Consider the following 14,749-nt stretch of genomic DNA (forward strand, 5'->3'; position numbering starts at 1 on the left):
AATGGAGTTTAACCCTGATAAATGTGAGGTGATTCATTTTGGTAGGACTAATTTAAATGTGGATTACAGGGTCAAAGGTAGGGTTCTGAAGACTGTGGAGGAACAGAGAGATCTTGGAGTTCATATCCACAGATCTCTAAAGGTTGCCACTCAAGTGGATAGAGCTGTGAAGAAGGCCTATAGTGTGTTAGCTTTTATTAACAGGGGGTTGGAGTTTAAGAGCCATGGGGTTATGCTGCAACTGTACAGGACCTTGGTGAGACCACATTTGGAATATTGTGTGCAGTTCTGGTCACCTCACTATAAGAAGGATGTGGAAGCGCTGGAAAGAGTGCAGAGGAGATTTACCAGGATGCTGCCTGGTTTGGAGGGTAGGTCTTATGAGGAAAGGTTGAGGGAGCTAGGGCTGTTCTCTCTGGAGCGGAGGAGGCTGAGGGGAGACTTAATAGAGGTTTATAAAATGATGAAGGGGATAGATAGAGTGAACGTTCAAAGACTATTTCCTCGGGTGGATGGAGCTATTACAAGGGAGCATAACTATAGGGTTCGTGGTGGGAGATATAGGAAGGATATCAGAGGTAGGTTCTTTACGCAGAGAGTGGTTGGGGTGTGGAATGGACTGCCTGCAGTGATAGTGGAGTCAGATACTTTAGGAACATTTAAGCGGTTATTGGATAGGCACATGGAGCACACCAGGATGATAGGGAGTGGGAAAGCTTGATCTTGGTTTCAGATAAAGCTCGGCACAACATCGTGGGCCGAAGGGCCTGTTCTGTGCTGTACTGTTCTATGTAACATAAGAAATAGGAGCAGGAGTAGGCCATCTGGCCCCTCAAGCCTGCTCCGCCATTCAATTAGATCATGGCTGATCTGATAGTGGTTCAGTTCCACTTACCCGCCTGCTCACCATAACCCTTAATTCCCTTATTGATCAGAAATCTATCTACCTGTGACTTAAACACATTTAACGAGGTAGCCTCTACTGCTTCATTGGGCAGAGAATTCCAGAGATTCAGTACCCTCTGGGAGAAGAAGTTCCTCCTCAACTCTGTTCTAAATTGACTCCCCCGTATTTTGAGGCTATGCCCCCTAGTTCTTGTTTCCATTGTAAGTGGAAACAATCTCGATGTTTCTACCCTGTCTAGCCCCTTCATTACCTTGTATGTCTCTATAAGATCTCCCCTCAGCCTTCTAAACTCCAATGAGTGCAGGTCCAATCTACTCAATCTCTCCATTCACTGAAGACAGTTCCCTCTCCATTGCTCCCCTCATGTGGTTGTCTTTCGCTATTGCGCATGCGGCACAGGCGTCGGCGCTGACATGCGCACGCGCACCAAACATGTCCTCCCAATGTGAACAGCTCCCTGTCTCTGCGCAGGCGCACTGCACCATTTTGGCAGTGTGTCTTCGTCTCCTATTCTGTAATGGACGAGTCTATCTGTTCCGCTGGATCAGGGAGAGCCCGGACTGTACCAATCCCGCTCTGGGGAATTGCAGATAACTCACCTTTAAGGGGCAATTTCTGTCGGCAGGGGAAAACTGCAAAAGTCAGCGGGCGGACGGTGGGGGTTTTCCGGGCGGAGGGAGCAGCCGGCTGGGCCGGGCTAAGCCTCGGGGACGCCGAGTCAGGTAAGGGCGTGGAGAGAGGGGCACTTGGGTCCGGATTCTCGTGGAGCGAGTGGCTGCGAGCCTGAGCCGGTAGGCCCGAGGCTGGAGAGGCAGCCCGCAGACCCGAAAACACCCCTAAATATACCGGGATAGCCGCCCAGATACACCCGCAAATCACCCAATACTCCCCAAACCCACCCCCAAATCACCCGCAAGACCCCAACCCCCCCCCCCAAATCACCCAGGTACTCCCCAAACCCACCCCCAAATCACCCGCAAGACCCCAAACCCACCCCCAAATCACACAGATAGCCACCCAAATCCACCCCCAAACCCCACAACACCCCCAAACCCCCCAGATACACCCCCAATACCCCCAGATACACCCCCGAACCCCCCAGATACACCCCCAATCCCCCCAGATACACCCCCAATCCCCCCAGATACACCCCCGAACCCCCCAGATACACCCCCAAACCCCCCAGATACACCCCCAAACCCCCCAGATACACCCCCGAACCCCCCAGATACACCCCCAAATCACCCAAACCCCCCAGATACACCCCCAATCCCCCCAGATACACCCCCGAACCCCCCAGATACACCCCCAAACCCCCCAGATACACCCCCGAACCCCCCAGATACACCCCCGAACCCCCCAGATACACCCCCAAATCACCCGCAAGACCCCAAACCCACCCCCAAATCACCCGCAAGACCCCAAACCCACCCCCAAATCACCCGCAAGACCCCAAACCCCCCCCAAATCACACAGATAGCCACCCAAATCCACCCCCAATACCCCCAGATACACCCCCAAATCACCCAATCCCCCCAGATACACCCCCAAATCACCCAGATACACCCCCAAATCACCCAGATACACCCCCAAATCACCCAGATACACCCCCAAATCACCCAGATACACCCCCAAATCCCTCAAATCACACAGATACACCCACAAACCCCCCAAATCACCCAGGTACACCCCCAAATCACCCAGGTACACCCCCAAATCACCCAGGTACACCCCCAAATCACCCAGGTACACCCCCAAATCACCCAGGTACACCCCCAAATCACCCAGGTACACCCCCAAATCACCCAGGTACACCCCCAAATCACCCAGGTACACCCCCAAATCACCCAGATACACCCCCAAATCACCCAGATACACCCCCAAATCACCCAGATACACCCCCAAACCCCTCAAATCACACAGATACTCCCCCAACCCACCCCAAATCATCCAGATACTCCCCCAAACCATCCAGATACACCCTCAAACCCTCCAAATCACTCAGATACTCCCCCAAACCATCCAGATACACCAGCAAACCCCCAAATCCCCCAGATACCCCCGCAGACCCGAAAACACCCCATTATATACAGAGATAGCCATCCAGATCCACCCACAAACTCTAAAATCCCCCCAAATCACCCAGATACACCCCCAAACTCGCCCAAATCACCCAGATACACCCCCAAACCCCCTCAAACCACCCAGATACACCCCCAAATCACCCAGAAACACCCCCAAACCCACCCCCAAACTCCCCCAAATCACCCAGATACTCCCCCAAATCACCCAGATACACCCCCAAATCACCCAGATACACCCCCAAATCACCCAGATACACCTCCAAACACCCCCAAATCACCCAGATACACCTCCAAACACTCCAAATAACCCATATACTCCCCCAAATCCCCCCAAATCACCCAGATACACTCTCAAATCACCCAGATACACCCCCAAACCATCCAGATACACCCGCAAACCCCAAAACCCCCCCAAATTACCCAGATACTCCCACAGACCCGAAAACACCCCTAAATATACCGAGATGGCCATCCAGATCCACCCGCAAACCCCCACAACACCCCCAAACCACCCAGATACACCCCCAAACCACCCAGATACACCCCCAAACCACCCAGATACACCCCCAAACCCCCAAAATCACCCAGATACTCCCGCAGACCCCAAACACACCATGATAGCCATCCCGATACACCCCCAAATCACCTAGATACTCCCGCAGACCCGAAAACACCCCAAAATATACCGGGATAGCCATCCAGATCCACCCGCAAACACCCCCAAATCACCCAGATACACCCCCAAATCACCCAGATACACCCCGAAACCACCCAGATAGCCATCCAAATACACCCCCAAACCACCCCAAATCACCCAGATACTCCCCCAAACCACCCCAAATCACCCAGATACTCCCCCAAACCACCCCAAATCACCCAGATATATCCCCAAACCATCCAGATACACCCCCAAATCACCCAGATAGCCACCCATATACACGCCACCCCCCCAAATCACCCAGATACACCCCCAAACCAGCCATCCGAATACACCCATCCAAATACACCCATCCACCCCAAAACATCCCCAAACCATGCAGATAGCCATTCAAATACACCCCCAACTGAACCCAGATACTCCCGCAGACCCCAAAACACCCGCAAAATATCCCCAAGTCACCCAGATACCCATCCAAATATACCCCCAACTAAACCCAGACACACCCGCAGACCCCCAAAACACCCGCAAAATATCCCCAAATCACCCAGATCGTTGTACATATTGGTACCAACGACATAGGTAGGAAAAGGGATGAGGTCCTGAAATGTGAATATAGAGTGTTAGGCAGAAGGCTAAAGTGCAGGACCTCGACGGTAGTAATTTCAGGACTATTACCGGTACCACATGCTGGTGAGAGTAGGAATAGGAAGATTAGGCAGATGAATGCGTGGCTTGAGAGCTGCTGCAGGGGGCAGGGATTTAGATTTTTGGATCATTGGGATCTTTTCTGGGGAAGGGCTGATCTGTTCAAGAGGAATGGGTTACACCTGAACTGGACGGGGACTAACATCCTGGCGGGGAGATTTGCGAGAGCCACTCGGGAGGGTTTAAACTAGTTTGTCAGGGAGGTGGGACCCAAAGCAGTAGGGAGACAGAAGAGAAGTTTGAGGACAGCACAGAAGTTAAAGAGAGCACATTAAGTAGTAAAGGCAGTGTCAGTAATCCTAGTACCAGACAGATCAGGCAAAAGCAAGACAGAGAGCAAGGGAAGTCCAGATTAAACTGCATTTATTTCAATGCAGGAGGCCTGACGGGCAAAGCAGATTAACTCAGGGCATGGATGGGTACGTGGGACTGGGATATTATAGCAATTACTGAAACATGGCTAAGGGAGGGACAGGACTGGCAGCTCAATGTCCCAGGGTACAGATGCTATAGGAAAGATAGAACAGGAGGTAAGAGAGGAGGGGGAGTTGCACTTTTGATTAGGGAAAGCATCACGGCCGTACTGAGAGGGGATATATCCGAGGGTTCGGCCACTGAGTCTATATGGGTAGAACTGAGAAATAAGAAGGGGGAAATCACTTTGATCGGGTTGTACTATAGACCCCCAAATAGTCAGCGGGAAATTGAGGAGCAAATATGTAAGGAGATTACAGATAGCTCCAAGAAAAATAGGGTGGTAATAGTGGGGGATTTTAACTTTCCCAACATTGACTGGGACAGCCATAGTATTAGAGGGTTGGATGGAGAGAAATTTGTTGAGTATATTCAGGAGGAATTTCTCATTCAGTATGTGGATGGCCCGACTAGAGAGGGGGCAAAACTTGACCTCCTCTTAGGAAATGAGGAACGGCAGGTGACAGGAGTGTTAGTGAGGGATCACTTTGGGACCAGTGACCATAATTCTATTAGTTTTAAGATAGCTATGGAGAATGATATGTCTGGCCCAAAAGTTAATATTCTAAATTGGGGCAAGGCCAATTTTGATGGTATCAGGCAGGAACTTTCAAAAGTTAATTGGGGGAGTCTGTGGGAAGGCAAAGGGATGTCTGGTAAGTGGCATGCTTTCAAAAGTGTGTTAACCAGGGTTCAGGGTAAACACATTCCTCTTAGAGTGAAGGGCAAGGCTGGTAGAAGTCGGGAACCCTGGATGACTCGGGATATTGAGGCCCTGGTCAAGAAGAAGAAAGAGGCACATGACATGCATAGGCAGCTGGGATCAAGTGGATCCCTTGAAGAGTATAAAGGGTGTAGGAGTAGAGTTAAGAGAGAAATCAGGAGGGCAAAAAGGGGACACGAGATTGTTTTGGCAAATAAGGCAAAGGAGAATCCAAAGTGCTTCTACAAATACATAAAGGGCAAAAGAGTAAGAAGGGAGAGAGTAGGGCCTCTTAAGGATCAACAAGGTCATCTATGTGCGGATCCACAAGAGATGGGTGAGATCCTAAATGAATATTTCTCATCAGTATTTACTGTTAAGAAAAGCATGGATGTTAGGGAACTTAGGGAAATAAATAGTGATGTCTTGAGGAGTGTACATATTACAGAGAAGGAGGTGTTGGAAGTCTTAAAGCGCATCAAGGTAGATAAATCCCCGGGATCTGATGAAGTGTATCCCAGGACATTGTGGGGGGGCTAGGGAGGAAATTGCGGGTCCCCTAGCCGAGATATTTGAATCATCGATAGTCACGGGTGAGGTGCCTGAAGATTGGAGAGTGGCAAATGTTGTTCCTTTGTTTAAAAAGGGCTGCAGGGAAAAGCCTGGGAATTACAGGCCAGTGAGCCTCACATCTGTGGTGGGTAAATTGTTGGAAGGTATTTTGAGAGACAGGATCTACAGGCATTTAGAGATGCAAGGACTGATTAGGGACAGTCAGCATGGCTTTGTGAGTGGAAAATCATGTCTCACAAATTTGAATGAGTTTTTTGAAGGGGTAACCAAGAAGGTAGATGAGGGCAGTGCAGTTGATGTTGTCTACATGGACTTTGGCAAGGCCTTTGACAAGGTACCACATGGTAGGTTGTTGCATAAGGTTAAATCTCACGGGATCCAGGATGAGATATCTAAATGGATACAAAATTGGCTTCTTGACAGAAGCCAGAGGGTGGTTGTAGAGAGTTGTTTTTCAAACTGGAGGCCTGTGACCAACGGTGTGCCTTGGGGATCAGTGCTGGGCCCACTGTTATTTGTCATTTATATTAATGATTTGGATGAGAATATAGGGGGCATGGTTAGTAAGTTTGCAGATGACACCAAGATTGGTGGCATGGTGGACAGTGAAGAAGGTTATCTCGGATTGCAACAGGATCTTGATCAATTGGGCCAGTGGGCTGACGAATGGCAGATGGAGTTTAATTTAGATAAATGCGAGATGATGAATTTTAGTAGATTGAACCAGGGCAGGACTTACTCAGTTAATGGTAGGGCGTTGGGGAGAGTTACAGAACAAAGAGATCTAGGGGTACAGGTTCATAGCTCCTAGAAAGTGGAGTCACAGGTGGACAGAGTGGTGAAGAAGGCATTCGGCATGCTTGGTTTCATCGGTCAGAACATTGAATACAGGAGTTGGGACGTCTTGTTGAAGTTGTACAAGACATTGGTAAGGCCACACTTGGAATACTGTGTACAGTTCTGATCACCCTATTATAGAAAGGATATTATTAAACTAGAATTTAGTGCAAGGGTCTTTTTCCAGCTGGATGCCTGTGACTAGTGGTGTTCCGCAGGGCTCTGTATTGGGACCTCTGCTGTTTGTGATTTATATAAATGACCTGGAAGAAGGTGTAACTGGGGTGATCAGTAAGTTTGCGGACGACACGAAAATGGCAGGACTTGCAGATAGTGAGGAGCATTGTCAGAGGCTACAGAAGGATATAGATAGGCCGGAAATTTGGGCAAAGAAATGGCAGATGGAGTTCAATCCAGATAAATGCGAAGTGATGCATTTTGGTAGAACTAACGTAGGGGGGAGCTATACGATAAATGGCAGAACCATAAAGGGTGTAGATATGCAGAGGGATCTGGGTGTGCAAGTCCACAGATCCTTGAAGGTGACGTCACAGGTGGAGAAGGTAGTGAATAAGGCATATGGCATGCTTACCTTTATAGGACGGGGCATAGAGTATAAAAGTTGGGGTCTGATGTTGCAGTTGTATAGAACGTTGGTTCGGCCCCATTTGGAATACTGCGCCCAGTTCTGGTCACCACACTACCAGAAGGATGTGGAGGCTTTAGAGAGAGTGCAGAGGAGGTTTACCAGGATGTTGCCTGGTATGGAAGGGCTTAGTTATGAGAAGAGATTGGGTAAACTGGGGTTGTTCTCACTGGAAAGACGGAGGATGAGGGGTGACCTAATAGAGGCGTATAAAATTATGAAAGGCATAGATAGGGTGAACGGTGGGAAGCTTTTCCCCAGGTCGGTGGTGACATTCACGAGGGGTCATAGGTTCAAGGTGAAGGGGGGGGGAGGTTTAACACGGATATCAGAAGGACATATTTTACACAGAGGGTGGTGGGGGCCTGGAATGCGCTGCCGGGCAAGGTGGTGGAGGCGGACACAATGGGAACGTTTAAGACTTATCTAGATAACCACATGAATGGAGGGATACAAAAGAATGGTCTAGTTTGGAGCAGGGAGCGGCGCGGGCTTGGAGGGCCGAAGGGCCTGTTCCTGTGCTGTATTGTTCTTTGTTCTTTAGAAAGAGTGCAGAAAAGATTTACTGGGATGCTACCGGGACTTGATGGATTGAGTTATAAGGAGAGGCTGAATAGAATCATAGAAACCCTACAGCACAGAAAGAGGCCATTCGGCCCATCGAGTCTGCACCGACCACAATCCCACCCAGGCCCTACTCCCATATCCCTAGATATTTGCCCACTAATCCCTCTAACCTACGCATCCCAGGACACTAAGGGCAATTTTTCAGCATGGCCAATCAACCTAACCCGCAAATCTTTGGACTGTGGGAGGAAACCGGAGCACCCGGAGGAAACCCACGCAGACACGAGGAGAATGTGCAAACTCCACACAGACAGCGACCCAAGCCGGGAATCGAACCCAGGTCCCTGGAGCTGTGAAGCAGCAGTGCTAACCACTGTGCTACCGTGCCGCCCAACCATAGACTGGGACTTTTTTCTCTGGAGTGTAGGAGGCTGAGGGGTGACCTTATAGAGGTCTATAAAATAATGAGGGGCACAGATCAGCTCGATAGTCAATATCTTTTCCCAAGGTAGGGGAGTCTAAAACTAGAGGGCATAGGTGTAAGGTGAGAGGGGAGAGATACAAAAGTGTCCAGAGGGGCAATGTTTTCACACAGAGGGTGGTGAGTGTCTGGAACGAGCTGTCATGATGTGGAGATGCCGGCGTTGGACTGGGGTGGGCACAGTAAGAAGTCTCACAACACCAGGTTAAAGTCCAACAGGTTTATTTGGTAGCAAATACCATAAGCTTTCGGAGCGCTGCCCCGGACACAAGCTGCCAGAGGTAGTAGTGGAGGTGGGTACAATTTTATCTTTTAAAAAGCATTTAGACAGTTACATGGGTACGATGGGTATAGAGGGATATGGGCCAAATGCGGGCAATTGGGATTAGCTTAGGGGTTTTTAAAAAAAAGAGTGGCATGGACAGGTTGGGCCGAAGGGCCTGTTTCCATGCTGTAAACCTCTGTGACTCGAGATACCCATCCATACACTCCCAAATCCACCCACAGACCCCAAATCACCCAGATACCCATCCAAAAACACCCCCATATACACCCAGATACCCATCCAAATACACTCAGATACCCATCCAAATACACCCAGATACCCATCCAAATACACCCAGATACCCATCCAAATACACCCAGATACCCATCCAAATACACCCAGATACCCATCCAAATACACCCAGATACCCATCCAAATACTCTCAGATACCCATCCAAATACACCCAGATACCCATCCAAATACACTCAGATACCCATCCAAATACACCCAGATACCCATCCAAATACACCCAGATACCCATCCAAATACACCCAGATACCCATCCAAATACACCCAGATACCCATCCAAATACACCCAGATACCCATCCAAATACACCCAGATACCCATCCAAATACACCCAGATACCCATCCAAATACACCCAGATACCCATCCAAATACACCCAGATACCCATCTAAATACACCCAGATACCCATCCAAATACACCCAGATACCCATCCAAATACACCCAGATACCCATCCAAATACACCCAGATACCCATCCAAATACACCCAGATACCCATCCAAATACACCCAGATACCCATCCAAATACTCTCAGATACCCATCCAAATACACCCAGATACCCATCCAAATACACCCAGATACCCATCCAAATACACCCAGATACCCATCCAAATACACCCAGATACCCATCCAAATACACCCAGATACCCATCCAAATACACCCAGATACCCATCCAAATACACCCCCATATACACCCAGATACCCATCCAAAGGCACCCCCAAATACACCCAGATATCCCTGCAGACCCCAAAACATCCCCAAATCACCCAGACACCCATCCAAAGGCACCCAGACACACCCGCAAGATGTCCCCAAATACACCCCCAAATACCCATCCAAATACACCCAGATATACCCACCAAATACCCCCAAATACACCCAGATACCCATCCAAATACACCCCCAAATACACCCAGATACTCCTTCAGACCCCAAAACACCCGCACAATATCCCCAAGTACACCCAGATACCCAACCAAATACATCCCCAAATACACACGCAAAATATCCCTGAATACACTCAGATACCCATCCAAATACACCCCCAAATACACCCAGATAGCCATCCAAAAACACCCAAATACACCCCTACAGCCCATAATATCCCCAAATACACCCAGATAGCCATCCAAATAAACCCAGATACACCCCCAATAATCCCGCAGACCCCAAATATACCCTGCCCCCAAATACACCCCCATATCACCCAGTGTGAGGGGAGGTCACCACCAAAATATTCCCAAATCACCCCCAAATAAACTCAAATCCCCAGATACAGCCCCAAATCAGCCAGATACACCTGCAAGTAAACCCGCAGACCCCAAAATATCCCCAAATAAACCCCAAATGCACCCCCACAGCCCAAACACCCCCCATAATATATCCCCAAATACACCCAGATAGCCATCCAAATAAACCCTGATACACCCACAGACCCCAAATACACCCCCAAATAAACCCAGATGCACCTCCAAATACACCCGCAGACCCCAAATAAACCCTACCCCCCAATACACCCCCAAATACACCCCCAAATAAACCCAGAAACACCCCCAAATAATCCCGCAGACCCCAAATAAACCCTGCCCCCCAAATATTCCCCTATATCACCCAGTGTGAGGAGAAGTCACCACCAAAATATCCCCAAATCACCCCCAAATAAACTCAAACCCCCAGATACAGCCCCAAATCAGCCAGATACACCTGCAAGTAAACCCAGACCCCAAAATATCCCCAAATAAACCCAGATACACCCGCAAAAATCCCCAAATACACCCCCAGATACACTCCCACAGCCCAAACACCCCCAAAATATCCCCAAATACACTCAGCCCCCCAAATAATCCGTAAATAAACACCTCCAAATACACCCAGACCCCAAATACACTCCCAAAATATCCCCAAATAAACCCGCAGACCCCAAATACACCCCAGACCTCAAATACACCCAAAACACCCCCAAAATATCCCCAGATACACTCAGATACACTCTCACAGCCCAAACACCCCCAAAATATCCCCAAGTACACTCAGATACACTCCCACAGCCCAAACACCCCCAAAATATCCCCAAATACACTCAGATACACTCCCACAGCCCAAACACCCCCAAAATATCCCCAAATACACTCAGATACACTCCCACAACCCAAACACCCCCAAAATATCCCCAAATACACTCAGATACACTCCCACAGCCCAAACACCCCCAAAATATCCCCAAATACACTCAGATACACTCCCACAGCCCAAACACCCCCAAAATATCCCCAAATACACTCCGATACACTCCCACAACCCAAACACCCCCAAAATATCCCCAAATACACTCAGATACACTCCCACAGCCCAAACACCCCCAAAATATCCCCAAATACACTCAGATACACTCCCACAGCCCAAACACCCCCAAATAAACTCAAATAGCCCCCCAAATAATCTGTAAATAAACACCCCCAAAATATCCACAAATACACCCAGATACACTCCCAAAATATCCCCAAATAAACCCGCAGACCCCAAATACACCCCAGACCTCAAATACACCCAAAACACCCCCAAAATATCCCCAAATGAATCCAGATACACCCGCAGACCCCAAAATACACCCAGATACACCCCAGGCCCCAGATAAACTGCAAATCATCCATTGTGAGGGGAATCACCCCCAAAACACATCCAAATAATCCCCCAGATCCCAAATAAACTCAAAACACCCCCAAAATATCCCCAAATACATCCCCAAACCCCAAATCACCCAGTGTGATAACCCCAAAATCACTCAAATAGACCTCCAGAAACACCCCCACACAACCCCAAAACACACCACATAATCCCAAAACACACCACACAACCCCAAAACACACCACATAATCCCAAAACACACCACACAACCCCAAAACACACCACATAATCCCAAAACACACCACACAACCCCAAAACACACCACACAACCCCAAAACACACCACATAATCCCAAAACACACCACATAACCCCAAAACACACCACATAATCCCAAAACACACCACATAATCCCAAAACACACCACATAATCCCAAAACACACCACATAATCCCAAAACACACCACATAATCCCAAAACACACCACATAATCCCAAAACACACCACATGATCCCAAAACACACCACATGATCCCAAAACACACCACATGATCCCAAAACACACCACATGATCCCAAAACACACCACATGATCCCAAAACACACCACACAACCCCAAAACACACCACACAAACCCAAAACACACCACATAATCCCAAAACACACCACATAATCCCAAAACAATATAACCCAAATATACCTCCAGAAACGCGCTCACAGAACCCCCAAACGCACCCACAGAGGAACAGGCACCCCCAGACCCCAAACACACCCACAGAGGAACAGGCACCCCCAGACCCCAAACACACCCCCCGAAACACCCAGTGTGAGGGGAATCACCCCAAAAACACACCCAGTGTGAGGGGAATCACCCCTGAAATTGGCCACACAAGTAGACGGGGTGGTAAAGAAGGTGGATGGCAGCTTGCCTTTTATTTGTTGGGACATTGAGTACAAAAGTCAGGATGTCGTGATGCAGCTTTATAAGACTGTGGTTAGGCCGCACTTACAGTATTGCATTCAATTCTGGTGGCCACGTTACAGGAAGGATGTGGAGGCTTTGGAGAGGGTGCAGAAGAGGTTTAGCAGGATGCTGCCTGGATTAGAGGGGATGAGAGGAGAGGCTGGACAAACGAGAGTTGTTTTCTCTGGAGCAGCAAAGGCTGAGGGGAGACCTGATAGAAGAAAATAAAATTATGAGAGGCATAAATAGGGTTGACAGCCAGAATCTTTTCCCCAGAGTTTAAATGTTTAATACTAGGGTACTTGCCCTCACGGTGAGAGGGGAGAAATTCAAAAGAGATGTGAGGGGCAAGTTTTTACAGAGTAACTTTTACACACACAGGGTGGTGCGTGTGTGGAATGAGCTGCCGGAGGAAGTGGTTGAGGCAGGGACATTGACAACATTTAAGAACATAAGAAATAGGAGCAGGAGTAGGCCATCTAGCCCCTCGAGCCTGCCCCGCCATTCGATAAGATCATGGCTGATCTGACGTGGATCAGTACCACTTACCCGCCTGATCCCCATAACCCTTAATTCCCTTACCGATCAGGAATCCATCCATCCGCGCTTTAAACATATTCAGCGAGGTAGCCTCCACCACCTCAGTGGGCAGAGAATTCCAGAGATTCACCACCCTCTGGGAGAAGAAGTTCCTCCTCAACTCTGTCTTAAACCGACCCCCCTTTATTTTGAGGCTGTGTCCTCTAGTTTTAACTTCCTTACTAAGTGGAAAGAATCTCTCCGCCTCCACCCTATCCAGCCCCCGCATTATCTTATAAGTCTCCATAAGATCCCCCCTCATCCTTCTAAACTCCAACGAGTACAAACCCAATCTCCTCAGCCTCTCCTCATAATCCAAACCCCTCATCTCCGGTATCAACCTGGTGAACCTTCTCTGCACTCCCTCCAATGCCAATATATCCTTCCTCATATAAGGGGACCAATACTGCACACAGTATTCCAACTGTGGCCTCACCAATGCCCTGTACAGGTGCATCAAGACATCCCTTCTTTTATATTCTATCCCCTTCGCGATATAGGCCAACATCCCATTTGCCTTCTTGATCACCTGTTGTACCTGCAGACTGGGCTTTTGCGTCTCATGCACAAGGACCCCCAGGTCCCTTTGCACGGTAGCATGTTTTAATTTGTTTCCATTGAGATAGTAATCCCATTTGTTATTATTTCCTCCAAAGTGTATAACCTCGCATTTCTCAACGTTATACTCCATTTGCCATATCCTCGCCCACTCACTCAGCCTGTCCAAATCTCTCTGCAGATCTTCTCCGTCCTTCACACATTTAAAAGGCATTTGGACAGATACATGGATTGGAAAGGTTTAGAGGGATATGGGCTAAATTCAGGCAAATATTCAATATTTGCTGCACGGTGGCACAGTGGTTAGTACTGTTGCCTCACAGCGCCAGGGACCCGGGTTCGATTCCAGCATCGGGTCACTGTCTGTGCGGAGTCTGCACGTTCTCGCTTTGTCTGCGTGGGTTTCCTCCGGGTGCTCCTGTTTCCTCCGGGTGCTCCGGTTTCCTCCGGGTGCTCCGGTTTCCTCCCACACTCCAAAGATGTGCGGGTTACGTTGATTGGCCATGCTAAATTGCTCCTTAGTGTCAGGAGATTAGCAGGGTAAGTATGTGGGGTTACGGGGATAGGGCCTGGGTGGGATTGTGGTCGGTGCAGACTCGATGGGCCAATAGGTCTCCTTCTGCACTGGAGGGATTCTGTGATTCAAACGGAGTTAGCTTCGATGGGTATTTTGGTCGGCGTGGATCAGTTTGGGCCGAACAGCCTGTCTCCGTGCCGTAGATTCTATGATTCTGAGTGGTAGGTGTCTGGAACACGCTGCCAGGGATGGTGGTGGAGGCAGATACAATAGGGGCGTTTAAGGGGCTTTTAGATA

The 14,749-nt window shown here is 48.9% G+C and overlaps 1 protein-coding gene across 1 annotated transcript in view; it reads left to right on the forward strand.

Annotated features, from left to right (window-relative positions):
• Positions 1 to 1,499: 1,499 nt before the first annotated feature.
• klhdc3 (kelch domain containing 3) overlaps positions 1,500 to 14,749 on the forward strand; it is a 129,274-nt gene continuing 116,024 nt past the window's right edge. Inside the window, exon 1 of the mRNA XM_078204548.1 lies at positions 1,500 to 1,629. The gene's annotated coding sequence lies outside the window, so the exon portion shown is untranslated. The remainder of the gene's footprint in view (positions 1,630 to 14,749) is intronic.

The sequence above is a fragment of the Mustelus asterias genome, unplaced genomic scaffold, assembly GCF_964213995.1.
Source record: "Mustelus asterias unplaced genomic scaffold, sMusAst1.hap1.1 HAP1_SCAFFOLD_379, whole genome shotgun sequence".
NCBI classification, from domain to species: domain Eukaryota; kingdom Metazoa; phylum Chordata; class Chondrichthyes; order Carcharhiniformes; family Triakidae; genus Mustelus; species Mustelus asterias.